Consider the following 9,934-nt stretch of genomic DNA (forward strand, 5'->3'; position numbering starts at 1 on the left):
TATAAACTGGAGATTTTTTTTTCATTTTTATTTTATATTGGAGTAGACTTGATTTACAATGTTGTGTTAGTTTCAGATGTGCAGCAAAGTGATTTAGTTATACATATACATATATCTATTCTTTTTCAGATTCTTTTCTCATATAGGTTATTACAGAATACTGAGTTCCCTGTGCTATACAGTAGGTCCTTGTTGATTATCTATTTTGTATATAGTAGTATGTATATGTTAATCCCAACCTCCTAATTTATCCCACCCCCCTTTCCCATTTGATAACCATAAGTTTGTTTTCTATATCTGCAAGTATGTTTCTGTTTTGTAAATAAGTTCATTTGTATCATTTTTTAGATTCTACATATGAGTGAGATCATATGATATTTGTCTTTCTCTGTCTGACTTACTTCACTTAGTATGATAATCTCTGACCACTTTTGCCTTTTAATTGGAGTGTTCAGTTCATTGACATATAATGTACTTATTTCTATGGCTGGATTTAGGTTTATCATTTTACCATTTAATTTATGTTTGCCCTTTCTATTTTTGTTCCAGTGTTTCTCCTTTCCTGCCTTTTTGGTATTAATTGAATATTTTTAGCAATATCTGTGTGCCATATTTCTTCAGTAATTGCTCTAGGGATTGCAATGTGCATCCTTAATTTTTCCCAATCTATTTAAAGCTAATCTTATGCTACTGCTCCCAAAATGTAGAAACATTGTAGCTATACAGGTCCATTTACTCCCTTCCCCCAACCTTTATGCTATAGTTTTCGTATATGCTATATCTTCACCCATTGTAAACTTTACAATCAAGCCAACCCTTTAAATTTTGCTTCAAACATTTATATGTATTTTAATGGAATTAAGAGGAAAAAGATTCTTTTATATTTGCCCATATATATACCATTTTCAATGTCATTCATTTCTTCCTGAAAATTCAATTTTCCAGGAGATATAGTTTCTCTTTAGTCTGAAGATGGTCCTTTAGCATTTCTATAGCAAAGTTTTCCTGGCAATAGATTCTCTTAGTTTTATCTGAAAATGTCTTTATTTCACCTTAAATGTCAAAGATTTTCACTGGGTACAGAATTGGAGTTGATTGATATTTTTTTTCCTCTTAAAAATTTAAAGGTGTTGTTCCATTGCACTCTGGCCTCCATTGTTTCTGATGAGAAGTCAGTATCATCCAGATTCTTGTTGCCCTGTATCTATTGTGTCACTTTTCTTTGTCTGCTTTCAAGACTGTCTCTTTATCTTTGGTTTTCAGCAGTTTGAAATGCCTGGATGTAGTTTTCTTTGTGTTTATACAGCTTGGGTTTTTCCAAGTTTCTTGAATCTATGAGTATGTCACCAAATATGGGAAAGTTCCATTCATTATTTCTTCAAAAATTTTATCTGTCCATCCTCTCTTTCCTTTCCTTCTAGGACTCCAATTACTCATGTTAGACCATTTGATCTTGTCCCACAAGTCACTGAGGCTATTTTTCATGCTTTTTTTTTTTTCTCTCTCTAAGCTTCAGTTTGGGTAGTTTTAGTGTCCCATCTTCTAGTTTACTGATCTTTTCTTCTACAGTGTTTGATCTGTTCTCAAGCCCATCCAATGAATTTTTAATTAAATTATATTTAGAATTTCCATTTGGTTCTTTTTATTGGTTTCTGTACCTGTCGTCTGTCCTGAGATATCCTATATCCTAAATGTCTGTGTTTATATATCTATATATACTATAAGTATCTATCTATATCTATATATCTTTATATACATATTGTCCTTGAGAACAATTATTTTATGGACTGAATTCTGCCCCCTAATTCATATGTTAAAGCCCTAACTCCCAACTCTGACTGTGTTTAGAGACAGGACCTTTAAAGAGGTAATTAAGGTTAAATGAGGCCCTAATCCCATAGGACTGGAATCCTTACAAGAAAAGAAAGAGACATCAGGTATGTGCATGAACAGGGAAAAGGACTTGTGAGGACACAGCAAAGATAAAGTGGCTATCTGCAAGCCAAAGAGAGAGGCTTCATGAGAAACCAACCCCACTGGCACCTTGATCTTGGACTTCCAGTCTCTGGAATTGTAAGAAAATAAATTTCAATAGTAAAACCATCCAGTCTGTGGTATGTTGTTACAGCAGCCCTATATGGCCAATACAAGTTATAATAATTGCTATGGCATCTTTGTCTTCTAGTTCTAATGTCTTGTTTATTTGGGGGTCAGCCTCCATTGATTGTCTTTTCTTTTGAGAGTGGGCCACATTTTCCTATGTCTTTGTATGTCTAGTAAGATTGGCTTGTGAATGATATATTACAGAGACTCTGAATCCTGTTATCTTCCTCTGAACAGTGTTGATTTTTTTTAAGCCAGCATTTAACTTGGCTGGATCCTGTTTGCAAACTCTGTCTTCCCCATAGTGGGCAGCAGCTGAAACCTCAGGTCAGTTCTTTTAGCCTTAGCTTGGTGCCAATGCATGCATTATTTATGAGTCAGCCAAAGATTTGGGCAGTTTATACACAGAATTTGGAGCACTTCATCTCTGTTTCTGTTCTTTCCAAGTTTTCTCTCCCTCCTTTCCAGCAGCTGTGCTTGTCACAAATCATCCCCTGGTTCCTCAAACCAATAGAGCTATGAGTTTTCTATTGGAATTTTAACCATCTGGAATGGTAGTTACTGCAGCCTTCCCTCAGGCTAGAAACCATAAAAATGTGAAATATCTAATGCAGTTCCATTCTTTCAAGTGTTGATGCCCCTCCAGTATTGTTTTTGGTTTCCTTCCAGGGCCTTTAAGTAGGTGCTTTTTTTTAATGTTTGGTCCAGAATTTTCAGTAGTGATCTGCAGAAGGGTTGATCCAATAGGAGCTCCTTGCCCATACCTGAATAGAAGCCCTAAATATCACTGGAATCAATACAAGTGTCTCTACTTCCCTCTCTCTGCCTTAGTGTTAAGACACCATAGCACCAAGACTAAAGCTGTAACTTCCAAACTAGTTTCTCCTAATACTTTATCCCCATTAAGCTCATTCTCCACATGCTTAGAACACTTCCATGCGTTGACCTTGGGTCCCCTGTTCCTGCTCTACACACCTCCTGGGATATTTCATCCACTTCTGTATTCAGTTGCCATCTCTTTGCTGATAACTCCTGAATGTGCACATCCAGCCCAGAGTATCTCCTATGTATGCAGCTTCCTGCTGGATGTGTCCTTTTATTGATGTCAAAGGATCCTTTAACTTATTATGCCCTAAACTGACATCATTATTTCCCTTCTCAAAACTAATTTTCTTGTGTCCCCGATCATAATGAATATCTCCACCATCCACTTGTTTTCCCAAATAAGAGATCTGGGAGCCATTCTTGATCCCCCCTACTTCCATGCTTAATCTCCAAAATCTCTTGGTATTTATCTCCTTAACCTCTCTCAAAACTGCCCATGTTTCTCCATCTTCCTTTCCACTGTTCCCATAGTTTCTAGCCTGGGTTGTTAGCAATTGTCTCCTAATTGGCCTTCCTTCTTCTCTTGTCCCTCCCATCCCTTCTATGCCCAGTGGCCAGAATGACATTTTGGTGATACTAGGTCCCCTTTCTTTTCCATATACATTTTTTACACGCTTATGAGTTCCTTTTTTTTTTTTTTTTTTTTGCGGCACGTGGGCCTCTCACTGTTGTGGTCTCTCCCATTGCGGAGCACAGGCTCCAGACACGCAGGCTCACGGGCCTAGCCGCTCCGCGGCATGTGGGATCTTCCTGGACCGGGGGCACGAACCCGTGTCCCCTGCACAGGCAGGCGGACTCAACCACTGCGCCACCAGGGAAGCCCCATCACCTTATTTTAAATTGCACCTGTCCCACATTGACACTCTGGATCATCCTTAACCTATCTTGTTAATTTCCTGCATAGTGTTTATCACCTTCTAACATATGCTGTAGAATTTAATCATTAATTATATTCATCTTCTCTCTGTGCCTACTAGAATGTAAGGTCTGTGAGGGCAAGGACCTTTGATTTGTTTGCTGTTGTATTCCAACTACAGTGCCTGGCACATAATAATCGGTCAATGAGTACTTATGGAATGAATGAATAAACCTACCAAGAACATTATTTTTACTCAGGTTGGTAACAAGACATAGATGCATCTATCACTGTTAAAATTCAACATTATTCTGAAAGACCTAACTGGCAGTGTATAACAAGATAAATAAATGGAAGTTATGAGTATTGAATAGGAGAAACAAAATTTCATTGTTTTCATTTCATGTGATCTGATGGCCTAAATAGAAAATCCAAAAGCCGCTAGAGAAAAATTATTAGTGTGATTAGAACTAGTAAATAAGTAATTGGCAAATTTGTTGAATCAGCCAAAGATATGCAGGACTTTATCGAAAAAGTTATAAAACTTTGCAAGACAGAAGAAAATTTAAGGACTTTCCTGGTGGTCCAGTTGTTAAGAATCTGCCTTCCAATGCAGGGGACATGGGTTTGATCCCTGGTCGGGGAACTAAGATCCCACATGCCGTGGGGCAACTAAGCCCACGTGCTGCAACTACTAATCCCACACGCTGCAACTACTGAGCCTACATGCCACAACTAGAGAGACCGCGCAGGGCAACTACTGACCCTGCATGCTCTGGAGCCCATGTGCCACAAGTAGAGAGCAGCCTGTGTGCTGCAACAAGAGCCTGCGCTCTTCAACGAAAGATCCTGCATGCTGCAACTAAGACCCGACACAGCCAAAAATAAATAAATAAATATTTTTTTTAAATGACAGAAGAGGGCTTCCCTGGTGGCGCAGTGGTTGAGAGTCTGCCTGCCAATGCAGGGGACGTGGGTTCGTGCCCCGGTCTGGGAAGATCCCATATGCTGCAGAGTGGCTAGGCCCATGAGCCATGGCTGCTGAGCCTGTGTGTCCGGAGCCTGTGCTCCACAACGGGAGAGGCCACAACAGTGAGAGGCCCGCGTACCGCAAAAAAAAAAAAAAATGACAGAAGAAAATTTAAATAAATGAAGCATGTCTGTGGATGGAATGACTCAGTATTTCAATATTTGAGAAACTTTTTATTCTGAAAATTTCAAAATACACAAAAGTATACAGAATCGTATAATGAATTCTCAAGTGCCCATCACTCAACCTTCATAACTATCAATTCCTGGCCAATCTTGTTTTCATCTCTTTTCCCATCTACTCCTCCCAGGCACCCTATTATTCTAACTACAAATATTTCAGCCTATCCCTCTAAAATATAAGGACTATTTAAAAAAATATAATCACAGTATCATTATCACACACAAAAATGTAACATTAATTTCTTAATATCATTTCATGCCAGTCAGTGTTTCAATTTCCAGTTGTTTCATTATTTTAACTTGTTGGAATCAGGGTTGTTATGTTTCTTAAGTCCCCTTATATTCAGGATCTCCCTTCATCTACTTTAAGTTTTTTTCTTTGAAATTTATTTGTTAAAGAAGTCCAAGTTGCGTTTCCTGCAGAGCTTCCCAGAGTTTGGATTTTGCAGATTACATCCCATAGTGTTGGGATGACATGTTCCTCTGGAAGACTCACTATATTTTAAATGGCAGTTCTCCTCAAATTAATCCACACATTCAATGCAGTTTCAATAAAAAATCCAATTTTTTTTATGGTCCTGGAAAAACTTATCTTAAAATTCATCTAGAAGAGTAAAGGGCTAAGAATAGTCAAGACAGCTTTGAAAAGGAAGAGGGGGTGGTGGAACTCTCCTTACTAGATATCTCTAAATTTGAAACACTGTAATAGAGGTGGGGGAACCTTTCAGTTGACTCTTAAAAAGCTCAGGAGGTTAGGGGTGCCCCCTATAAAAGAGACCTCAGAGAGCTCCCTCACCCCTTCCAATATGTGTGGACACAGAGAGAAGACAGCCGTCTATGAATCAGGAAGCATGCACTCACCAGACACCAAATCTGCTGGCACCTTGATCTTGGACTTCCAGCCTGCAGAACTGTAAGAAATAAATTTCTGTTGTTTATAAATCATCCAGTCTATGGTATTTTGTTTTAGCAGCCTGAACGGAGTAAGGAGTAAGAGCAGGGTCTTGAGACATTTGTACACTCAGCATTATTCACAATAGCCAAAAGGTGGAAGCAACTTAGACATCCATCAATGGATGAAGGGATAAACAAACTGCAGCATATAAATACAATGGATTATTATTCAGCCTTAAAAAGGAAAGAATTTCTGATATGCGCTACAACACAGATGAAGCTTGGAGTAGAACAGTGATTGCCAGGGGCTGGGAAGAGCAGGGAATAGTGAGTTATTGTTTAATGAATACAGTTTCAATTTGGCAGGATGAAAAACTTGTATGCACATGTCATATTTAGGTCAACCATATTAATTTGTTAGGGGGTGGGGATCAAAAACAGTCAAGTATTGGCAATTCCACTTGGTTTGACTTAGTAAAAATAAACATCTTACATGGTAACCATATACACCAAGGAAAGTGGTGACTTTGGGGGAGAGGGGCAGGAAATGGGGGCTTTAGCTCTGTCTCTGACATGTGATTCCTTAAATAAATAAGTAAAATAAAGGTCTGAAGCTGATGTGGCAAAATGTTAGCGTTGTCTACCTTAACAATATAGACACAAGTGTCTCTACATTAGTTTCTGTAACTGGTTTGAAATTTTTTATGAATAAAAATAAAAATCGTGCCTGGGAGAAGAGAAGTGAGTCGGGCCAGTGTAGACAACTGGGTCAAGCAGCTTGACTGGGAATGGAGGAGATGGGGCAGGATCAGGGTTGACTGTGAAGGCTGCCCGTTTACTGAGGAGAAGCAGCCCCGGGGTGGGGGTGGGGGTGGGGACTTCACTGGTGGCGCAGTGGTTAAGAATCTGCCTGACAGTGCAGGGGACACAGGTTTGATCCCTGGTCCAGGAAGATCCCACATGCCACGGAGCAACTAAGCCCATGTGCCACAACTACTGAAGCCCACGTGCCTAGAGCCCGTGCTCTGCAACAAGAGAAGCCACTGCAATAAGCCCAAGCACCGTAAGGAAGAGTAGCCCCACTCGCCACAACTAGAGAAAGCATGTGCGCAGCAACAAAGACCCAACGCAGCCAAAAATAAATAAATTAATTAATTAAAAAACAAAACAAAACAAACAAAAAGAAGCCCTTGGGGGTAGGGGGGAGATTAAAGGTTCAGGAAAGGGGACAGTGGGAAGTTACCCTGAGGCCCCCAAGAAGAGAGTCGGGAACCATTCCCAGGAAGGGGAGCACCTGAGGCAGAGCTGGAGTGGAGACAAGGTGTGGCCTCTGTTTGGGGCCCACTGAGCATGAATGTCCACTGGGGTCCGAGGCAGGAACCTGAGCTGCACATTCCTCAATTCTCCCCCGTCAACGTCCTCTCTCTCCAGTTCGGTCTGTGAATCTGGGTCTCTGTTTTCTTTCTGCTGAGTTCATCCCTCAGCCCCCACCTGGGAAATCCCAATCACAACAAATCCAACCCCGCCCCGCCCCTCCCCCCAGAAGCTTTCACTTGGCGCTACCACGCAGATCCCTTTTTCGCTCTCCCACCTGGTCCTGACTTGTGTCCTTCTGCTGGGAGCACCAGCCTCCCTCTGTCTTTCCTTGTCTCTCTTACTTCTTCCCAAACCTACATGTTAAGAACCAGTTTGATTGACAGAGAGTTCCCGTACCATACAATTCACCCAAAGTGTAGATTTCAATGGTTTTCAGCTCAGAGTTGTGAATCTTCATCACCATTAATTTTGGAACATTTTCATCTCCCCAAACAGAAACCTCATAACCTTTGGCGACCATCCACTGTCTCCCCCTCTCCCCAGCCCCCCGAAACCACTAATCTACTTTCTGTCTCCATGGATTTGCCTATTCTGGACATTTCATATAAGTGGAATCATACAATATATGGTCTTTAGTGACTGTCTTCTTTCACTAAACATAGTATTTTCAAGGTTCATCCATGTTGTAGCTGTGTCAGTGCTTTATTCCTTGTCTGACTGAATAATATTCCATTGTGTGGCTATAACACATTACATTTATCCATTCAGCAGTTGATGGATTCAAATGGACTTTTCTCAGGAAATCTCTCCTGATTTATTTCTACCTACTCCTCCTCTCCCGGGCCCGAAGCATTCTGTAAATGGGGATTCCTTGGTGACATGGCCTCTGAGAATGGAGAGAGCAGGAGGCAACCTTATGTTTGCAACCTAGCAGAGCTCCTTAGTGGCTGAGTGGCCCTCCTTGGGGCCTTATTTCCTCCTCAATAAAATGTGGACAATGATATTTCCTTCCAGGATTGTGGGAAGTCCTGATCCAAGTGGAGCATGTGGCAGAGTGGCCTGGCATACAGAAGGCACTCAATAGTGCTGGGTCCCTTTTGTCTGTGTTGACCTTGATCCCAAGCTAAGGGTGGGCAGACAGGAACCATACTTCCTTCCTTGCTATTCTGCTGTCGATGTCTGAGTGCAGTGTTCTTTGACGGGAGTCAGACTAAGGAGAGAAGACATAGAAAGGAAAGAAAAAGCAGATATCAAGAAATACCAGAGGAATGTAACAAAAGGATACAAATGAGATAGAAAAAGGTCTGTAGAGCAGGTATGTTTCAGGGTTGAGCATGGTGAGGTAGGAAGAACATGGGGTTTGAAGGTTTGAAGACCTGTGTTTTGGCCCCAGCCCTGACACATCCAGGTCACTTACCTCTGGATTACAGGGACGGGTGCCCTCAATTTCCCCCTCTGGGGGTGAGGGTGTGGCATGAGCTCATGGGCCCACTGTTGTGTAAACCATTTACCCAGGGAATCTGAAGGCCAGGTGGTGTCCCTACTGATCCAAGCAGGTCCTGGCTGTGGCCTCTCAGTGACCTGACACGTTGTCCTCTCTATGGGTGAGTGGCCTGGAGCTGCCTCAGGCTGGAGCCCATCCTTCTCGGTGTCCTGGAGGCCTCTAGGACTCAGGGGAACCTGACAGTGTTCATTCATTCATCAAATTTTACAAACCTACCTCTTGCAGGGCACTGTACTATGACTAAGACCTGGCTCTTGCCCTCGAGGGGCCCACAGACTTGGGGTGAGAGGGACACACAAGGCACATTCAGATATAGGATGCCACTGGCCTTGTGTTACTCTGTGACTCTAAACACCTTCTGCCTTCTTGTGCAAATTGACTTCCTGAATGTTTCTGTTTCTGATTTCCAGGCCTTGCTCTTTGGCCTCGTCAAATATATAGAGATTTCTTTCTTTATTCTTTGCCCAAGAGATTAGCACAGTGGCAGTGCCCTCAGGAGATTCTCAGGGGATATTTGATCGATAAATAAAAACATGAAGGATGAAAAATGAAAGTGTGTGGTATGCCTTCACAGAAGTATGCCCACAAGTGCTGTGGGAGCCCAAAACTGAGCTGGGGGGGCTTCCTGGAGTAGGTGATATTTGAACTGGGTCTTGGGATTAGAGTTTGCCAGGTATATGTATTCTCAGCGCAGGGAACAGCATTTGCAAAAATATAAAAAGGTCAGAATGGTAAGAACTTCCTAGTGGCTGCGTGGGTGTCGGGGAGTGAGGGTGGAGTGAAGAATGGAAAGTGGAAGGGAGGGATGGGGGGGCAGTCAAGATTTTGAACAATATAAAGAGAAAAAAGTAGAAAGATCACTCAGTCTTGACACTTGAAGACAATCACTTTTTTGCATATATATATTTGTTTAAAACAACTATACATATGTTCTTTTTTTCCCCAGACCATATATATATATATATATATATATATATATATATATATATAGGCTTTTTTTTTTTTTCTATGTGTAGGAGCTATTGGTTTCAAGCAGAGTTCTTTCTCTGTTTTTCCAAGAAGTTAACTCTGATGCTGCGTGGGGAGAAATACGGTTTGCAAGGGACACTGAAGTGGGAAGCTTCCATCGTAGCCACTCGGGAGATGCGAGACACCTCTGGGGC

The sequence above is a fragment of the Lipotes vexillifer genome, unplaced genomic scaffold, assembly GCF_000442215.2.
Source record: "Lipotes vexillifer unplaced genomic scaffold, Lipotes_vexillifer_v1.1 scaffold914, whole genome shotgun sequence".
Lineage (NCBI taxonomy): Eukaryota > Metazoa > Chordata > Mammalia > Artiodactyla > Lipotidae > Lipotes > Lipotes vexillifer.